The sequence below is a fragment of the Eretmochelys imbricata genome, chromosome 2, assembly GCF_965152235.1.
Source record: "Eretmochelys imbricata isolate rEreImb1 chromosome 2, rEreImb1.hap1, whole genome shotgun sequence".
In the NCBI taxonomy this organism is placed as follows: Eukaryota; Metazoa; Chordata; order Testudines; family Cheloniidae; genus Eretmochelys; species Eretmochelys imbricata.
In genome coordinates, this window is record NC_135573.1 from 85769575 (window position 1) to 85791177 (window position 21603).

Genomic DNA, 21603 nt, shown 5'->3' on the forward strand with positions numbered 1-21603 from the left:
CTTATTACTCACAAAAGGCTTAGTAATCCCCCGAACAAAGGAATGGACATCATGGAACAGAAGAGCTGTGTTTACGGAGGAAAAAAATGTTGTGAATTCATGCCTTGCAGCCACTGTCAGTCACTCTCACATTTTAAACACTGTTTTCCCCTGCATATGTGTAATATTTAAGACAGTCACTATGATTTGCATAATTTCTTCTTTTCTGTTTGATACAAGTGCGTTTAACATTTTAGCTTAAATCAGTGGTTCTCAACCTTTCCAGGCTATTGTACCCCTTTTAGGAGGCTGATTTGTCTTGCATACCTCAAGTTTCACCTCACTTAAAAACTACTTACTTACAAAATCAGACATAAAAACACAAGTGTCACAGCCCACTATTACTGAAAAATTGCTTACTTTCTCATTTTTACCATACAAATTATAAAATAAATCGCAGTCTGCAGGTTGAGAAACACTGATGTAGTATATAGAGCAGTATAAAGGAGTCACTGTCTGTATGAAATTTTAGTTACTGACTTTGCTAGTACTTTTCATGAAGCTTGTTGTAAACCTAGGCAAATATCTAGATGAGTTGACGTATCCCCTGGAAGGCCTCTGCATACCTCCAGAAATACACATACCTGTGGTTGAGAACCACTGACTTAAACAATAGTCCTCTCTAGTCATAATTATCTGCATTTATTTGGCTTTTCATCTACAGTTCTCAAAGCAGTACACAAAGTATACAAAAACTTAAACATGTGAGGTAAATCCAAATAAGGCAGGAGCAGAGAGGAGAAGAGTAACTAGGCCTCCTGTCTTGCATTCACATCTGCTAGACCACACTGCTTCCCAGATAAGGGGCTTGATTTTCTGTGCATCGCACTAGGCAAATGAAGACATTTTTCACATACACTAATGGATGTGTATATATACATATTTGCATTTACTGTGCATGCATACGCAGATAGGCATCCATCTAACCATATCCACGTGAATCAGAATTTATATGCTCACATCAGTACACACTTCGATTACTGAATAATCAGATCCCACGTGGTTAAGAGCTCAACCATTTTTGCCAGTGGAAAGAGTATGCTGAGTGCTTTTAAATGCATATTACATTTATACAGCCAAAGAGTCTGTGAGTTAGATAGAGAGAGAGGCAGGTAGAACATTCCCAAGAGTTTATGCTGAGTAGACAGCTGCTACTTCGTGATACAACTTTGAAAACCCGTTCTGTTTAAAACCAATTCTGATTGTGGATTGGGAAAAAGATTAAGAAGAATATGTGTGTGCATGGGGGATGAGGTAGTGCTACGCATGGTATAAGAATATGACTCACTACCAGAGCACCCCCTTGTGGCCTGGCCTGGCATTGCAGGACCTTCCCCTCACTCACCCCCACCCAATAGTCAGTCAGGCCTGCTGGTGAGCCACTTTTGACTAAGCCTTCTGGCCTGATTACAGATAGTCTCACACCTTCTGGGTTTGACAAAGAATACAAGAAACAGTAGTCTGCCAACCTCACACGGGGTCTCCAGACCAACTCCAGATTCAATACTCCTTTTACCAGGGGGTTTCTGTGCAACCTTCCTTGGTGGCCTGCAGGGGAACCCAGGATTCCTGCTATCTAGGTTCCAGTCCAAAGACTGTAATATGAAGTCAGGGTCCCTCTACTCCAGGGGTTCTCAAACTTCATTGCACCGTGACCCCCTTCGGACAACAAAAATTACTACATGACTCCAGGAGCGGGGGCTGAAGTCTGAGCCCACCCCAATCCCTGCCACCTTGGGCAGGGTGGGCTAAAGCCAAAGCGCTTCAGCCCTGGGGTGGGGGAATGTAGCCTGAGCCTCGTCACTTAGGGCTGAAGTCCTTAGGCTTTCGTTCTGTGCAGTGGGGCATGGGCTTTAGCTTCAGACCAGGGCAATGGGGATTGGGCTTTGGCCCTGGGCCCTAGAAAGTCTAACACCAGCCCTGGTGACCCCATTAAAATGGGGTTGTGACCCACTTTGGGGTCCCAAGCCACAGTTTGAGAACTGCTGCTCTACTCTGACCCCATGCTTCTTCCCTGGGCCACTTTCTACCTTGGCCTTTCTTTAGGCCTTTCCTACAGCTCTTCCAGGGCTCATGGTGTACCTGTGAGGCTCTCTAGGTCCACTGCATCAGCTATCTAGTGCTTTCTGCCATTCATTTGGTTCTGCTGCAGTAGCATTTTCTCCGCTATTTTCGCTGGTCACTCCCTGACCTTGATGCCCTCTCCTCCAGAGCAAAGAAACCTGAATGAACTCAGTTTCTCCCAGCTTTCCACCACAACTACCATGGGCTCCTTGCTTCAGGCCAACATTCCCTCAGGAAGGCTTTGCCAGGCAGTCACCCCTCCCATGGCCAACAGGCAAGACACTAGAAAGGAACTTAAACAATGGTTCAGACCTACCTTTTCTCAGGGAGGCTCTGTCTAGCAGAATCCAACTGAGCTACCAAGCTCTAGCCAGGCTTCGCTCACTGAGCAAGAGCCAGAGATCTGCTCTACTTCCCTCTACTGACCCAGCTTCAACCCTTTTAGCTCCTTACTTCAGGTTTGACACCTACTGCAGATGTAGCTGGGTGGGGCTGATTGAGCCCACAGATTGTTATTAAACCCTTCTTGCCCAGTGTGGGGCTTGTACACCCCATCACACATGGTTTACGTGTTGCAGAATTGGGGCTGTTAGCCAATATCATACATTTCCAGAATGGTTTAAAGTCATGTTAACTTGTAGAAATGTGAACTGTACTCCCAGGATGCTTTGTATTCACGCTAAGTTTCTTGTGGAAATTTACTAGGATTTAAACAATTGTAACATCTGTTTCTTCTGCATGTGTTGAATCGGTCAGAAACAAGATGTACGTTCTGTTGAATATTGCCAAATATGAGCAGTGTGCTAGGTACTGTGGGTACGGATGCTTGGGATAAATGGTATAGATGTCTTTGTGCTGCATAAGAAGTAATATGTAAGGTCTGTGGTAATACAGTGGAATCTTCTATCTGTTGTGAACAAGGGGAATATAAATATGAGCAAAACTGAGCTCAGTTTGGAAAAGAGAGAAGATTTAACTGCTGCAAGCCTGTTTTCCAGATTGGTAAAGTACAAACCTCTCTGTTTGTGTTGATTTATCTACGTTTAATAAACTGATTAGATCGAGTTACTAGATATCTTATCAATAAATGCAGTGTACTCTCAATAGGGCCTAAAAACAGATGGACAAAGGGGAGAACATAAATAAAGTGGCCAACGTGGTAATTCACCACATCCCAGTAATGCAGTAGGTAAATGCATCAGCTGGATAGTGCTTGTACACTGATAACAGTGTTTGACACTTGGGTGATCGTAATTAGGCTTTAGTTATTTCCTGGATACAAAATTTTAATTAGAACATGCATAAGGATTTACAGGATAGGGTCCTAATGGGAGAGACAAGTATAAATCTCTACATATTAATATGAGACTGCAGCCCTACAGTTTTTGAAATCTCTCCATCTTATTGACTAAGATGTGGGCTTAAGAAAAAGCTATTGTTACAACAAGACCCTGGTTTTCTAAGTTCACAGTGCATTTCTGAGGAGATGGGAAAAAGTTAATATGTGAGGCCTAGTGCCTCTTCAATGCATAACACTCATTACTATTACATACTGTGACAAAGTTCCTCTTCTGCCGTGGTGGGTCCTGTGCTTATTGGTGGATTTGCTCGCCTCAGAGATGCATGGCAACCCTCAGTTTGGCCACTTTTGCTACTGGCTCAAACCTGCCGTTCGCTCAGCTAACCTCATCGCTGGCCAGCATGGGGAAAAAGGAGAAGAACAATCCCTGCAGTCTCTGCTGACCCACCTAGTGGGTCGGGGGATAGGCCAGGGACCTTCCCCTCTGGTGGGACCCACAGTCTAAGTCACCTCCTCTTGTCTCAAATAGGGAGTTGAGGGGGATGGCGGGAACCTGGGCCAACCCTCTTCTCTGGGTTCCAGCCCAGGGCCCTGTGGATTGCAACTGTCTACAGTGTTTGCTGGAACAGCTGTGTGACAGCTGCAACTCCCTGGGCTACTTCCCCATAGCCTCCTCCCAACACCTTCTTTTATCGTCCCCACAGGACCTTCCTCCTGATGTCTGGTAACGCTTGTACTTCGCAGTCCTCCAGCAGTACGCCTACTCACCCTCAGCTTCTTACGCCCTCTTGCTCCCAGCTCCTCACACGCTCCTTACTAACTGAAGTGAGGTCCTTTTTAAACCAGGTGCCCTGATTAGCTTGCCTGTCCTAACTGATTCTGGTAGCTTCTTAATTGGCTCCAGGTGTCCTAATTAGCCTGTCTGCCTTAATTGGTTCCAGCAACTTCCTGATTGTTCTGGATCCGCCCATTACCTTACTCAGGGAAAAGAGACCTGCTTAATCTGGGGCTAATATGTCTACCTTCTATCACTTTCATGTAGCTCCCTGACACGTACTTCAGGAGGTGAGGGCCGCTTTACCGCCTGCTGCTCGGGCCTACCTTGACTGGGTCCTGTGAGAGGGCACGCCCCACCCACCCTCCACCCCAGGCCCTCCGGACCTTTTCGTTGGGCGCCTGCCCCGTGGACCCAACCTGCCCCCCTCCTGCCCCTTCACCATGAGCCAGCTGCACGATCCGCAGCCAGTCTGCTTCCAGACCACACCAAGGAAACATCTATACACGCACATCCTCACCCTCACGTCCTGCCCTGCCACAAAGTGGTGGGACCTCCTTTGCCACCTCTAGAGGGTGAGGAGTCCCGGTGGGCCAGCCTATACTCCACCCTGGTTCTGAGGCCTGGTGGGGATATCAGTTGGTGGCTCCTTCACTGGGCCGTGAGCACGGGTGTGTACTTGGTGCGGTTTACCCCTATCCCGGATACCTGCCCATTTTGTGGCTTGAGGGGAAACCCTGGCGCACATTTATTTGGAGTGCGCCAGGCTGGAGCCCCTATTCTGGCTCCTGTTAGACATCTTGTTAGGATTTTGGTTGCACTTTTCCCCTCACCTTTTTCTTTATGCTCTCCCTATCCGTAGCCCCACAAATTCATGGGACCTCCTGGTCATCTCCTGGCCCTGGCTAAAATGGCCATCTATAAAACAAGGGTGAGGAGGTTGGCTGATGGAGTCTCCTGTGACTGTGGGGCCTATTTTTGATCCTCCGTCCATTCGCGTATCGGAACAGAGTTCCTCTGGGCAGCGTCCACTGACTCCCTTCACACCTTCAAGGAGCAGTGGGCACTGTCCGGGGTTCTCTGCTGGGTGTCCCCATCAGGTTCCCTTTGTTTGACCCTTTGACCGCATTCCTGTTCCTGTTATTTTATTAGTTGTCCCCTGTCATAAATATAAAGGGAAGGGTAAACCCCTTTGAAATCCCTCCTGGCCAGGGGAAAGCTCCTCTCACCTGTAAAGGGTTAAGAAGCTAAAGGTAACCTCGCTGGCACCTGACCAAAATGACCAATGAGGAGACAAGATACTTTCAAAAGCTGGGAGGAGGGAGAAAAACAAAGGGTCTGTGTCTGTCTTATGCTGGGTCTTGGCCAGGGATAGACCAGGAATGGAGTCTTAGAACTTTTAGTAAGTAATCTAGCTACGTATGTGTTAGATTATGATTTCTTTAAATGGCTGAGAAAAGAATTGTGCTGAATAGAATAACTATTTCTGTCTGTGTATCTTTTTTGTAACTTAAGGTTTTGCCTAGAGGGGTTCTCTATGTTTTTGAATCTAATTACCCTGTAAGATATCTACCATCCTGATTTTACAGGGGGGATTTCTTTATTTCTATTTACTTCTATTTTTTATTAAAAGTCTTCTTGTAAAAAACTGAATGCTTTTTCATTGTTCTCAGATCCAAGGGTTTGGGTCTGTGGTCACCTATGCAAATTGGTGAGGCTTTTTATCCAACATTTCCCAGGAAAGGGGGGGTGCAAGTGTTGGGAGGATTGTGCATTGTTCTTAAGATCCAAGGGTCTGGGTCTGTAGTCACCTAGGCAAATTGGTGAGGCTTTTTACCAAACCTTGTCCAGGAAGTGGGGTGCAGGGTTTTGGGAATTATTTTGGGGGGAAAGACGCGTCCAAACAGCTCTTCCCCAGTAACCAGTATTAGTTTGGTGGTGGTAGCAGCCAGTCCAAGGACAACGGGTGGAATATTTTGTACCTTGGGGAAGTTTTGACCTAAGCTGGTAAAGATAAGCTTAGGAGGTTTTTCATGCAGGTCCCCACATCTGTACCCTAGAGTTCAGAGTGGGGGAGGAACATTGACATCCCCTGAAATCACTTGGCTTCCAGGTCCTATGGATCCCCCCCTTAGGCTGGGGGACGGGACGGGACGGGACCCTTTAGTACTTCCTGGATCCCAATAGGATCACTTTCCTGTAGCCATCTGGCCTAACCCTATCACAATATATACCAACAACCAGATGGTCCTCTATCTGATCAATGCTGCCAGGAAAAGTTTTGTTTAAAAAAAAAAAAAAGCTTTTGGGGGCATTTCCTGATCTGTGAGGGTGGGGAGAAATCTTTGAGGTTTCTTTTGCCTACAGTATTTCTTCTGGTTAGATCATGCCTGTTACAGTCATTTGAGTTTACTTTATTTGCATAGCTGCTGAAGGGAGTTTGTTTCCAACTACTATAAATGTATTTTCTTCTACTGCCATTGAAGATAGATTTGATCTCACTCATTTACAAAAATTAAAATGATTCTGAAGGGATTAAAAAAATCCTTGATTGACCTCTGTATATTTGTGTGGACGGAGGCACGCAGCAGCGTGCGTGCCCAGAGGCAGAAACTTAGACACCAAAAGAACATCTATCCTGAAAACTTAGGCACCAAGTGAATTTAGGCACCTATGGCTTTGGCAGGAGTTTTGTGAATCACAGTGGAGCCTCAAACTGGGACTTAGGTTCTTAAACCCCAGACTTATGCACTTAGGTACCTTTGTGGTGATCCAGGGTGATTGGCCTCTTTAAAAAGGCCCTTTCATCTGTGACTAATTAGGTGCCTTCTGATAAAGGGCAAAGGGCCTTGCTAAAGAGTAATGGGAAGTAGTAGTGGTACTAACTGGAATTCTCAGGGATGAGAGGCAATGACGACACCTGCATGGATGGAGAGAGAGTGAGCAGTAGTGAAGACCTGGTATAGAGAAATAACTGAAGAGAGTTGGTAGTACAGGACTGGGCAGAGGTGGGGAATGCTGCTGGGTAAAAGGCTCATGTGGAGGCCCCCCCCAAAAAAAGAGAGTGTGTCTAGAGGAGCTCTTCAGTGGTGGGACTCACCAGCGATGGTGTCAGAGGAGCGGAATGATGCAGAGAGCCCTATTGTAGAAGCCCTGACTTGAGGATTTGGTGGAACAGTAATAAGTAATATGAATAATGGCCAGTGCTGTAGAATAGAGGCCTGGAACAGAGTCACAGGTATTACAGAATGGGGTTGGTTCCATCCCAGGTAGATGGCCTGGAGAATGGGTGCTGGAATAAGGATAGAGGAAATGGGAAGTGGACTGGTTATAGATTCTTAGGTGGGGGACCTGAAGATAGTGTCCTTGGGGTGGGGATGAAACACTACTGCCTTTCTAGCTGTTCTACTTTTGCGGGGTGGTGATTTGATTTACTTGTAGGGATCTGCTGAGGCTTGGAATTGTACTAATAAATTATACCCAGAAAATGGACTTGAATTGGAAAAGGACATCATTCTTTTCCCTGGAGGGGGAGCGAACCATCCTTTTGGTCTATTGTGTGGAAGATGGGCAACTCATGTGGGGACAGCAAGGGGAAATTGAGGTGAGTTTTGCTTGTACTGCTGCGGCCAAATGGGAGTGAACCTTGTGACATCTGTCCTGCGAATATTGGAGGAGATGGGGTACTGCTTTTCCATTGTAGTGTACTGCACTGAGGCCTGGCATCAAGCACATGCTATATGGACATCACGCTGCGTTGCATCACCAGCTCTTCATGGTGTTCTCTGGAGAGAGCACATACAGAGTCATCTGCTCCCATCCCAGTATAGCAGGCTGTGGAAACCACTGATTCCCTCTGCTATTCAGAGCCATTTACAAGGAATTAAAGGCAAGAAGCCAGTTTTCATTTTCAGTCTGAAATTAGGCAGAATGGCTGGTCAGAGCCAGGATTTAATTGCAAGTTGGCAGCTGTCACTTTGTGGTTACACTTCATTTGTCTCAGTCAGATTTAAGTTATTTTAGGCAACCCACAAATTCTCTTCACAAACACAAAAGGTATTAAGTACATGGGAAATACCTGCAGAGGTATTTTGGGGTGGGGGAGGAGATTAAAAACAAGCATAAAGATCATTTATTTCCTAATTAAAAGTTGAAATTAATATTGCATAAAACAAAACCACTTCTCCTCAAAAAATTTCACCTCATTGTTGATTCCTGGGCGGGGGGTGAGAGGAGGAGGGGAAGAGAACCACTGGAACTCCAGTATCAATCTTCCCCTATCTCAACAATAAAATATGGGTGGATCATAGTCTTTTTAAGAGACAATGTCCACAGGATACCAGGCTTGTTCATATTTCCTTATCACAAGGCAATTATTCCACCATCCTATCTTCGGAGCTCAACTGTAAACCCTATCTGCCCTCCCATCAATGTTTTACAATAATTATTCCTCCCACACAATAATTATTCCACCCACATTCACACCAAAGTTAATTAGCCATTATTGATCATTCCCTTCCTAGGATTCTGCAGTAGCTAGACTTCCTGCCTGCAGTGTAATGCAATTTTATTTGAATTTTTTTCCCAAATATTTGTGACCAAAATTACTTAAGTGTTATAATTATTTTTACAAAGCACCACCAATTTTACAACATCAGTGACTCTTATTCCTAGAAAAATTAAAAATAAGCCTTGCTAATTTTCATAATACCATGTAAGAGTATGATGAGATAACAGTAACAGTTAAGATGTTCAAATGAAAATTTATGCCAACATCAAGTACTCAAAATACTCAAATAAGGCCCCTCACACTCATGAAATTAAAAAAAATAATAAAATTGTGGTTATATTTATTTGCTTTCTGGTTTTTGAGCCTTTAGGGTGCACTCACTTCATGTCTTAACTTTTATCTGAAACAAATAGGGCTAAAAGCTTATTTTTCTAAAAAAAATTGAAAGCTGAGATTCTGATATAATCACTTGACTCCACGAGCTTGCAATTTAATGAAAAACAATCACGAGCTTCATGAGGGAAAAAAACAATAGTTGGGGTCACTGTAGTTATATTGGGCCTGCATTATCCCAATTTAAGTTTCACTGGCACAAAGATGGAGTAATGCCGTAGTGATCAGGCTTGTTATATGTTGGATAAATGTTTGTGTTAGGTTGCTGTAATATACAGACCACTGGAAATGACAAGTAATGTATTAGCACTTAAATAAAGGATAAGAACATAAGAATGTCCATGCAGATCAGACTAATGATTCATCTAGCACAGTATCCTGTCTTCTGACAGGGGCCAGTGCTAGATGCTTCAGAGGGAATGAACAGGGCAATTATCAAGTAATCCATCCTCTGTCATCCAGTCCCATCTTCTGGCAGTCAGAAGTTTAGGGATGGTGAGAGCATGGGTTGCATCTCTGAACATTTTGCCTAATAGCCATAAATGGACTTATCCTCCATGAATAAGGCTCTGTGTAGGTCATGGCAGTAACTGATTCCGTGACCTCCCTGACTTCTGCAGTGGCCAGTATGCCTGGCCCAGGGGCCCCTTGAGCAGCCCCCGGGCCAGACGGTGCCCCTGGCTATTGCTGGGCCAGTCTTGGGCCCCCTACCTCCCACCAGCAGGAGTTTGGGCAGGGAGGGTTCAGGGCTGGGGGTTGGGATGCAGGGCGATGCTTACCAGGGGGGACTCCCCGTGACAGCAACTCCCCTCCCTCAGTTCCTAGCGCCACATGCTGCCTCCACCCGCAAGCACCGCCCCCACAGCTCCCATTGGCTGTGGTTCTCAGCCAATGGGAGCCGCAGAACTGGGGCTTGGGGTGGAGCGGAGGCAGTACATGGCGCTAGGAGCTGGGGTCACCACTTCCCAAGAGCTAGGTAGGGAGCCTGCCCCAGCCCCCGCAACCCCCACTCCAGCACCCGCAGCGTGCCCCCCCAGCCATGCTCCCCCAGGCCACCTTCCCAAGCATCCCCCCCTCAAAGTTTTAGTCAGGGGTATATAGTAAAAGTCAGACAAGTCACGGGGCTGTGAATTTTTCTTTACTGCCCGTGATCTGTCCGTGACTTTTACTAAAAATACCAGTGAGTAAAACGTAGCCTTACCCAATTCTCTTTTGAGCCCCCTTATATTTTGGTCTTCACAGCATCTTCTCCCAACGAGTTCTTCACGTTGACTGTGCATTGTGTGAAGAAGTACTTTCTTATGTTTGTTTTATATATATATATATGCTACCTATTAATTTAATTGGGTGAGTCCGGACTCTTGTGTTATGTGAAAAGGTAAATAACACTTCCTTATTCACTTTCTCAATGCCATTCATGATTTTATAGACCTCTATCATATCCCCCCTTAGTCCTCTCTTTTCTAAGATGAACAGTCCCACTTTTCTTAATTTAGTTTCATACAGAAGTCGTTCCATACCCATAATCATTTTTATTGCTCTTCTCTGTACTTTTTCCAGTTCTAAGAATCTCCTTTTTTGAGATCGGGCGACTAGACGTGTATGCAGTATTCAAGGTGTGGGTGTATCATGGCTTTATATAGTGACATTATGATATTTTCTGTCTTATTATCTATCCTCTTCTTAATGGTTCCTAACATTGTTAGCTTTTTTGACAGCTGATGCACATTGACCAGATGTTTTCAGGGAACTATCCACAGTAATTCCAAGATTCTCCTTCTTGAATGAAAACAGCTACTTTAAATCCAATCATTTTTATGGATAGTTAGGATATTTTCCAGTGTTTCCATTGTACTTACCAACATTGAATTTCATCTGCCATTTTGTTGCCCTGTCACCTAGTTTTGTGCGATCCCTTTGTAACTCTTTGCATTCAGCTTTGGACTTAATTATCTTGAGCAATTTTGTATCATCTGCAAACTCTGCCACTTCACTATGCATTTCCTTTTCCAGATCACTTCTGGATATGTTGAACAGCACTTTGGAGGACCCTTCTATTTACCGCTCTCTACTGTGAAAACTGACTATTTAATCCTACCCTTTGTTTCTTATCTTTTAACCTGTTACTATCCATGAGAGGACCTTCCTTCTTATACCTTGACTGCTTACTTTGCTTAAGACTCTGAAAGCCCTTGATAAAGTTCCAACCAAAGAAAGCCCAAGCACTGTATCAACTTTATCACCCTTGTCCACATGTTTGTTGATCCCCTCAAAGAGATCTAATAGACTGGCAAGGCATGCTTTCCCTTTACAAAAGCTGTGCTGGCTCTTCGCCAATATATCGTGTTCATCTATGTGTCTGGTAAATCTATTCTTTACTATAGTTTCATCCAGATTGCTTGGTATTGAAGTTAGGCCTACTGGCCTGTAATTGCCAGGATCGGCTCTGGAGCCTTCTTTAAAAATTGGTGTTACTGTAGCTAGCCTCCAGTCATCTAGCAGAGGCTGATTTAAGTGACAGGTTACATTCCACAGTTACCACATACTAATGTAGGTAAGTAAATTTATGCATGAGAATAGTCCTTTTCAAAATTACTCATGCATATAAGTGTTTGCTGATCCTAATTTGTTAATAACTATTGTTTTACAATGCCTTGCAAATCAAGCAGGAGTCAACCGTATTGTCAGCATGAGCATATGAACATGAGGCGCTGCAGCTAGAGACACAGGACCCTCTGCAAGCGACCAGTCAAAGATCGATGCACCATTCAAATCCCACTTCTAGGGTAGCTTGAGACCTTGTGCTGTTGCCACAGGAATAACAGGAGATTTGAACAGTTCTTTTCAGGCGAGTGAGAGTGAAAGAATGCATATCCATACCATAGTTACATTTCTAATCTAGAAAGCTGTGGAATTCTCCCACTATGCCTAGCATCTTTGATCTTTTTATCTTGATAAGAGTAATCAGGCTGTGATTTCTTTTGGAATAATTAAAACAACAGCCCTCAGGGAATACACCGCTGCCTAATTCATATCAATGAATATCTGAAACATCTTGAGATATTTTAGATAGCAGTTTCTTTGATATATCGCCATGTGGAATGAAAGAGTCTGTACCTCTCTAAGGCCCCAATCCTGCAAACACTTGAACATATGCTTAACTTTACTCACATAAATAGTCTAATTGCCTTAATTAGTACTCATTTGAGTGAAGTTAAATAAGTGCAGTAGTGGTCGCAGGATTTGGGTATAAGAAAGTAGTGAAAAATCACTTCAGTTCTCTTTTAATACTCTGGAGGAATTGTGCAGTCTGATATAGAGTAAGATTGAAATTGGCACCAAACTGATTTAAGCGTGTGTACAAATTTATATATGAGCTGGAGTCAATAAGATTAGTCACACACATAAAATTACACAAATTTAAGTCTTTGCAGGATTAGGGCCTTAAGTGAAGGATACTGAAGTAAACTGGGAGTAGGACTTCTGGCTCTAGATTAGAGCCACTCCACTTTATTTGAAGAAGTTGAAAAAATGAACACATTGTTGGGGGGAAAAGGGGCCTTTTAAAAACTGAAAAGTTGTCTACATCATAATTTTTTCATTTTTTGCAAAAAGGTTGTGCTTTTAAAAACCTTCCTTCGAATTTTACCAAAAAATATTGATATTTTAAAACCAAAACCAGGTTTTGGTAAATAAAATGTAAATGATAATTTCAACAATGTGATAAAATAAAATTAAAAATATAAACTTCCCACAGTTCCCCCCAAAAACTAAATAGTGAGTCTTCTTTTGACCATTTCAAATGAAAACAAATTCAAAACTTTGCAAAACTATTTATTATGCTGTTTTGTAAGATCTATAAAAGGATGTGACACATTTGATTGTGCACCATTGCCTGAATTTGTCCTTTTATTCAAAAAGCCTTCAATAAAGAAGCTTCCTGCCAGAGCCTACTTCTTGCTGACCTCTGGGTCTCTACAGCTGTTTTATGACAGTATCTTCCTTACCCCACCAAAAGCTGGCCTGTGTTTCAGTTGAGTGACTGAAAAAGCATGCCAAGAAATCTCTGTGCTAGATAAATTGGTGGTTTGAGAATCAAAGAGATGACCCCATCCAATTTAAAACGAGGAAACAAAGACAGTCTTAGATACTAACAAGCTTCCTTCATTTTGTCATACTATGCAAACCTTGTCATTCTTGCTGCATACTGTCAGCTGGAAAGAGTAGCAATGTACCAGTAGAAGTTTCGTTGTTCCTGCTCAACAGCAATACTTCATCTATCCAAGTCACCTATCAGCTCGGTATCTTCTCCATTAGATCCTCTGCAGCCTGATCCACATAAGTGACCCCTGTACCTGTGTACAGCCCCATTGACTTCTATGAAAACATGACCAGCTTGAGTCCCATGGATCAGATTAAAGGATGGAACCTTGGTATTAGAACGTCAACACATATTAGCAATATGTTCTAGTATTGACTAACACCCAATGTAATTAACACCACCATAATATTCACCCTAGCTGCCAAAATGTTTCCTCATAAACCTCCCTAGGTTACCTAAACCCACACATTTCCACCAAAAATCGCAGTTTTCCTGAGATCACTTTCTTTACTTGACCCCAATCTCCCCATCAAAACATTCTGTTCCTTCTCTCTCTTCCCTGACTTCCATTCAGTATAATGTTCTTAACCCATTGATCCAAAATGGCAGGCTGTTGGACAGGGCAATGAAAATCCCATGCTTTTTGCTTCTGTTTTTTCAAATGTCATGTTGACTTTGCCTCATATGATTTTCTCTTCTTACCATGCTACAGTTCAAAGAAAGAAAAAACCTGATGGGAGATTTCAAACATTAACCTCATTTCCACCAAACGGCCAGCCCCAACCAAAAGGCTCTTTTCTTGCTGCACTACAGGCAGGAATAGGTTGCAACTGATAAAAGGGCAAAGGGAAAGAGCCCAAGCTTCTAACATTGCCAGCAAATTCTATCTTTTTAGCAAAGCGGGAATCAGTATCATTGTAAATGGCACAGATATCAGCTGTCTTGGAACTCCATCTCATCCTACACTTTGTAGTGCATCCCCAGGGAGATCCTCCCCACAAAAATCTGTCTGCTATTGAAGGCTATTTCTGAGTGAAATAATCATTACCCCCCAAGAACTTACACAGACGCTGTGTGCAGTGGATAGAGTACATACAATAGCATTAATCTTTAAGCAGAACAAAGTAATGTAAAGCTTTTAGAAGAGATCACTGATGCCACTGAGGAGTGTGTAGAGCATTTCAAACACTGGTAATAAATTTTTAAAAAAGGAATCACATTGTATTAAGAGGCCAGTGGGGTGATGCAGAATCTTATCGCTGTCAGCTAAACAGGTAAGCATGTGGAAATCTTACAAGCAGTAAGAGCTAATACAGTAGTACATGTTAATGCTCACTCAGTGAATTCATCTCCACTAATCAGAAGGGGATTAGAGGTGATAACTGAATGCAAAATGGGAGAAGGTTTTTAACTGCCATAGTTAGGTCTCTATAAGAAGTCAGACTAAGATAATAAAAAAAAAACCCACAGATTATCTACCATGTTTTCATAGAGCATCACCCCCACCCCTCTGTCTCACCTGCCATACACAAACACAGGGCATATTCTCAGTGGACACATCATTAGACACTAACTTAATAGTAAGTAGAATCAACAGCCATAATAGGACTAATACTTAAAAAGCAGAGGATGAATTAGAGGAATCACTGACAGAGTCAATTGGAGTATCAGTACCTGATGGAATTACACTTAGAGCTACTATGTGCTGGAGAAAACTAGATCTAAAGTATGGGACAGAAAATTGCCCAAGTCTTTCCCTCCCCCTGCTCTAGTTGTATGCAGTCAATAAATCCAAAATCCTCAGCTAATTACTATCTAAGCTCTTATAAAGAATCCACATGTTACTGTACAAAAGAGGATTTTAAATTTACACAAAGGCTTGGTAATCACATGTGCCATAGGACTGGACTTTATAAACATAGCCTGTCTGTTATCATGGAGACCATTGTTAAGAACACTTTTTTGGCAACTGTTTTCACTCATACCTTTTAGTCACTTCACTACTAGTTGATTCTGCTGATATGCAATGTTTTAAAGAATACTCACATTATTTACATATGCTATTTACATGTATCCCATACTGCAGTGGTTCTCAAACTTTTTTTTTCCATGGACCACTTGAAAATTGCTGAGGGTCTCGGCAGACCACTTAATGTTCTTTCCAAATGTTTGTAAAGCACTGTGGATAAAGCGCTATATAAAAAATATACTTAACTTTTTTTTCCTACAAATAAAAGCACACAACTCATTTTTAATATCAATAGTCTTACCTTTCTAATGTGATGGATGTGCCCTCTCTCCCCTGCTGCGACAGCCCCCGAGCTGAAGCTGGGAAGGAGGGGGGGGCGTGTCTCTCCCCCACCACAGCAGCCACAGAGCTGAGGCTGCGAAGGAGGGCTGTCTCTCCCTGGCAGCTGCAGCCCTGGAGCTGGGGAAGGTCGCCTCTTTCTCTGGCCTTCACAGTCCTACACATCCCAAATTCTCCCCCACCCTCTCTTCTCACCCCTCCCACCTATCCCTCTTATTCCCCCCCAAGGCCACCACCTCACCTTACATGTGCATCTTCTTCAGGGTCCAGGCACCTAATTAGTGGAGCCACGCCTGCACAGCTCCACTAACTAGGTAGGTGGCCCTTCATTCTCTCATGTGTGGACACCCAGGTGCTCACCATAGAGGAACTATCTGCGGACCACCTGAATAGCACTCTTGGACCACTAGTGGTCCATGGCCTACAGTTTGAGAACCTCTGCTATACTGCAATAAAGATATTACTCAACATGCCTTCATATAATTTGGCAAGACATTTACACAGTACTTAGTAAAGTGTTTTTGACTCTCATTTTAAAATGAAAAAAACCACAGTCATTTAAAAAAACAAACACATAATACTTAATATAGAAGGTTAGAGAGTTCATGAAATAATGGATTGTGACAAAAATCTACAAAAACATTTAAATATTTGTTCAAGTAATAACTGAAATCTTCTGCAATGGAATTTATGCTCCTTTTAAATCACATTTATATGAATGATTTGCTTTTGTTCACAGGAATCTTTGAGGAAAACAAGGTTTCACAAATGCATTCAAGTTAAGATATCCACCAAAGTGCTTGTAGACATCTTGAAGTCTCCAATTTCCCTCTGACTATTTATAAACATTTCAGTTTTCCAATCAGAACCAAAAATTATACCATGTGACCTGAGCAATAATCCTCTATCATGAACAAACAACAAATAGCTGAAGGTAGGGCCAAAATGAATAGTGCATGAACAATGCATGAGATTAAAATGTGTTCACAAAATTGAGTAATTTTTAATATTCATAACCATCAGAGTGTTTGGGACAATTCACAAACAGAAAAAAGCTAAAAAAAATTGCTGAGCTAAAACACAGTCATTACTATGTCAGTCAGATGGTTGTAATCCTCTGTGGTAGGATTTTTGGGGAAGACAACAGGAAGAGCTTGGCAAAGGGAACCAGGACATACACCTAAGTTTTTGATCGCGGTCATTGGATCTTTTCTTTCTGCAGAAAGCAAAAGAAGAATTTTTTGTTTCAAGTCCCCTGAGAAAGGCACAGTCTTCACTGCAGCTCATTTCATTTACCCCAGAAGCATGAGAGGCTGAGTCAAGATGAGTAGGGGTCAAAACTGTGCTTTCAGGGAGTTTTTGTGCTTCAGTCTGGTTTTATAGACCATAAGTCATCAGCTCCATCTTTTGGATTAAAAAAACCTGACCAAAACAGTGCTAAGATTTAACAGCTAAAATTTCCTTTTACATAAAGCTAGTGACTAAAAATGTAGAAGAGAAACAGTAAATATATTCTACCTTTTAAAAATGGCTCTCTCTAAGGATTTTTCAGGGGTCAGTTTAGTACACATTGGTCCAGGGATCAGGGGAGTTTGGGACCATCTAGTGGAGAAACTAAATTCAGCTCTGCCCTCGCTTTCAAAAACTTTAGGAAATAGATTCCCCCTGAAACTCTTGAAAAATTTGTCTAAGTTTTGATTTGAACAGTAATTTGATAGCAGGACTTTTTAATACCCTCCACAAAAACCAACCCTTTGTTAATCAAATTTCTGAAGTGAGAGGGGATGTAAATACGTTATTCTCTGTGGGGGTCTATTCACTCTCATTTTCACTAACAAGAGTTTTTATAGTCTATTCATACTAGGGGAACAGATCACTCTCTTATTAGCGTGTCCGTCTCTAAACAGTGTGTGTTTTATTGAAAGTAGATCCTCATTCAGGGATTTACTCTATAATTAAAAAAACCCAACCTATTATTGGCTGTATAACTGGCCAGGCTGGCGCACACAAGTAATGTATCTAGTCTGTGACAGGACCAGGACCAGATCCTTAGCCTAGGGGAAAGGGCAGAATCCTGAAGTGGACAAATATGCAACAAAATGCTAGGGAGGAGGAAGATGGGGAATAGGAAGTTTGGCCCAGGTGCATGCAGGTTTTTAATCTCCTAACTTCCATTGAAATCAATGGACGTTAGGAGCCTAAATAGCATTTGTGGATCTCTGCCGCTCTTCCTAGTCCCAGGCAGTTAGTGATTGGTATATAGCCTGAATCATGAGGACAAATATTTTATTAAGTTTTTATACTAGCTAGTGCAACTGCAGTTATTGTTATTCATAGAAAAGTGAAATTCAGTATTGCCCAGGAGCCAGCATTATTTTTGAGGATTCAGGTGGTAAATAAGACCTATGTTTGGCATCGCCATTGGACAAAATTCCATAAACATCTAATAATTCCTTAAATCCAGCTAAGTATGGTCTTTGTCTCAATATCTTATGGCAGTAAGTTCAATAGATCAATTCTTAACAGCCCCAAACTTAACACAAAGTTAAGGTTGTTCAGTGGTTCACTGTGCCTTTCCAGAGCAATGAGTTCAGCTGTGCTCAAACCTCTGAAAACCAGGAAACACAAAAATTAAGGTACTTGTCACCCCCATAAGGCAACTGAACTCTGTAGCTGGTAATAGCCACTGGGAATGGTTCAGTAATGAATGACTATGAATTGTCTGAGGGCATTATCTTTGGACTTTGTGTGTTTTCTTAAATGTGTCTCCAGATTTGAGAAAGACACCAGAGGTAGTTTTCCTTCTGTGGAGCTTGAAATTGTAGTAACAAGAGCTGAACCCATGGTAATTTAATACAAAATTACTAACCATTTTTTATTTAAAATGAATTTATAGATAGAACCTCGACACTACAGCCTTCCAGTCCCCACACTCCCTTCATTGCTTCCTCTATCGACAGCCTTCCAACCCCCACACTGCTTCCCACCACCAAATATTTCCCCCTCATTCTCTGAAATCCCCATGCATATAAATTTTTGGTGAAGAGGTAGTGAATAAGAATCTGAAAATGTTATCAGCAGTTTATGTTGGGGGCTATGTATCAGGAGCCCTTTGAACAAATGGCTTGACCTTATTTTCCTTTGGTCACACTCAGTCCCCTTGTTCAGGGAAAGGGCAAAGAGTATGAGTCATGCTTAGATTATTTTACCTACATACTAAAACCTTTCATCTTCCCTCTATTTAATTGATGCTGTTTTCTCTGTCAATATTCCCAAAGAAAAATCAAAGTTGGCACATGAATTTTAGAATATTGCTCTTAGAATCTGTCAAGATTCGCAGTCTAGCAATGTAGCGGTGGCATTAGAAGGGCTTAACTCTGAGGAGGTTTCCAGGGCACTGGAGAAGTAGGTTAAATTTAAGGGTGGATCCTTTTGGATTCCCAAGAGAGGTATTAGGGTGACCTTGGGACTGGGTGAAAAAGGAACTCCAGTGAATAGTGCTGGATTTAAAAAAAAAAATGCAAAAAAGATAAAAAAAAAAAGACCCCAAACCAAAATCCAGTTATTGCAGGCATAGGTGCTGGAACTATGGGTACCGGCGTGAAGTGTTTTCCATCACATACAGGGTTTACAGTTTCGTTCAATGGCTCAGCACCCCCCTTATACAAACTGTTCCAGCACTTCTGATTGCAGGACTAATCCTGGGAATAGGACCTCTGTGTAGAGAAGTAGGAGAGTTAGTCAGTTATGTGGGAAATATTGAAAAAGAAAAAAAAAAGAGTGATATGGAAGAGCAAAGAAAGAGTACAGTCTCAGGCATTTTTGAAACAAAATAAAAGTTGTGACAAAAATAGAGAGGTATTTTAGATACCTGTGTAAAGGAATACTTGGCAGAGTACAGTAGAGGTCTGTTAAATGCCACTGAAATTTTTTTTATAGATGAGACCCACTGACAGCCATGGAAAATTTAGTATCTAGTTTTTTATTAATTATTATTATTAATCCTCTGGCAAAGAAAGCCCAAATCAAGGCATCAGTTTCATGAGGATTATGTCTGGTGACTAAAACTTTACAAATGAAATGTGCCACTTTGGGGGATGAATGCAAAAAGTATAAAGAACACGTCAAAGTTGTAGAATATGAAACAAACTAAATGGAAAAGAATCCTGAAAAGTCAGGGAAAAAAACCCAAAACAGTGTCTGTTATCTATTTGCATAAATCTAAAGAAAAAGTGGCCATCCTTCAAGGACTGTATTTAGGGAGTACAGCTTTGCTGGCACAGCGTACTAAGTTAAGAAATAAGTGAAAAAAACATCATAAACTAAGAGCTGCCAAAAAACTTGGCGGAGAAAATGTGTTATTTTGGGAGATAAGTGATTTAAGGAAAGAGAATTAGAAGTTAAAAGGAGCTTTTGCACAAAAGGAACACTTCAGAGTTCAGAGGGAATTAAGCAGTTGGGGGTTGTTTTAAACAGTGAAAGTGTTAAAGAAGTGAATGCTTGGTTTGATAATGAAACCCAGTTATTGAAGTGTAACTTGGTACAGTCATGCTTGGTGAAATCCTGAGTAATTGAATAAATTATGCAAATAGGAGGTCAAGTGGCATGCTTTCCTCTGCCTCCCAAGAAGTCTTTACAGCCATTGTGAAAGGAAACTGGGACCTTACCAATGAATGTATCCATAAATCAATTGTGCTGGCTGCTGCAGGCACAGAGACAATCTGATTTAAATTGTTTGACTATGGACAACTTAGTTAAAACCATTAAAAGAAAATAAAAATCCCTGTATGGCTTAACTGCTTCCAAATGTACAAGCAGGTCTGTAACCTGGGCACAGAAAAGGAAGGTAATAAATTGTAGTGCTAAGTTAAAGCAAAAAATAAGCGAAACAGCAACTGAAACTGCCTGTCAGAAAAAGTTAAGTACAACAGTGAGCTTAGGAAAGTCTCAGACAGCTGAGATACAGAAGAAAAATAAGGGAGCAAAAAAGGCAGAGTAATATGTTGCTAAATACAATTATCAGAGCCTAGGCCAAAAAGTTTTCACCTCTGAAGACCTTATTCAAAGGCTTAAATATAAAAAGAGTTTGCAGTATAGAAATGTAGGCAACTTAAATGTGTCACTTGTTCATAATTTACAGTTTACAAAAGGAAAACTTCAGGAGGTAAACCCATTTTAGGAAAGAAGGTGGTTCACAGGCTTTGCTGGCAAGACTAAGCCGAGCAAGTTTAAAATGTTTATTTGGTCCCTCATAATGAACTGTTTACAACATAGCAAAGGACCACAGAATTTAAGAAAACACCTATTTACAAAGAAATGTCTGAGTAAAATGAATTGGCCTTTAAAAGATTCCACTAAAAATCCACCCAAATCTTTCAATCAGTGTTGCAAAGCTGACACACACCCATCTTGGGCAGCTGCCAACATCTCCTAGCAATCTTACATTAAGTTTAGAGAGACAAGGTGAGTGAGGTGATATCTTTTATTGTACCAATTTCTGTTTTTGAGAGAGAGACAAGCTTTTGAACTTACATAGACATGAGGAGCAGCTCTGTGTAAGCTTGAAAGCTTGTCTCTCACCAACAGAAATTGGTCCTGTGACAGGCTGGATCACAGAAACCCTCTTGGGACTGCCACCTGATGTGCTTTGACTACCTCTGAGTCTGTTTTCCCTGCCAGCTTAGGACTTCAATGCCCTGCCTGGTTTGAGCCAGACACTTGCCTGCTGCAAACACAGCCCCAGGTCTGAACAACATTCAACAGCTGCAGGCTTAACTGAAAACGGCTTAAGTAGTGTTCCTGTCTAACACTCAGATGCCCAACTCCCAATGGGGTCCAAACCCCAAATAAATCCATTTTACCCTGTATAAAGCTTATACAGGGTAAATTCATAAATTGTTCACCCTCTATAACACTGATAGAGAGATATACACAGCTGTTTGCCCCACAGGTATTAATACAAACTCTGGGTTAATGAATAAGTAAAAAATGATTTTAAATACAAAAAGTAGGATTTTAGTAACAGACAGAACAAAGTAAATTACCAAACAAAATAAAATAAAACACGTAAGTCTATGCCTAATACAGTAAGAAAGTGATTACAGATGAAATC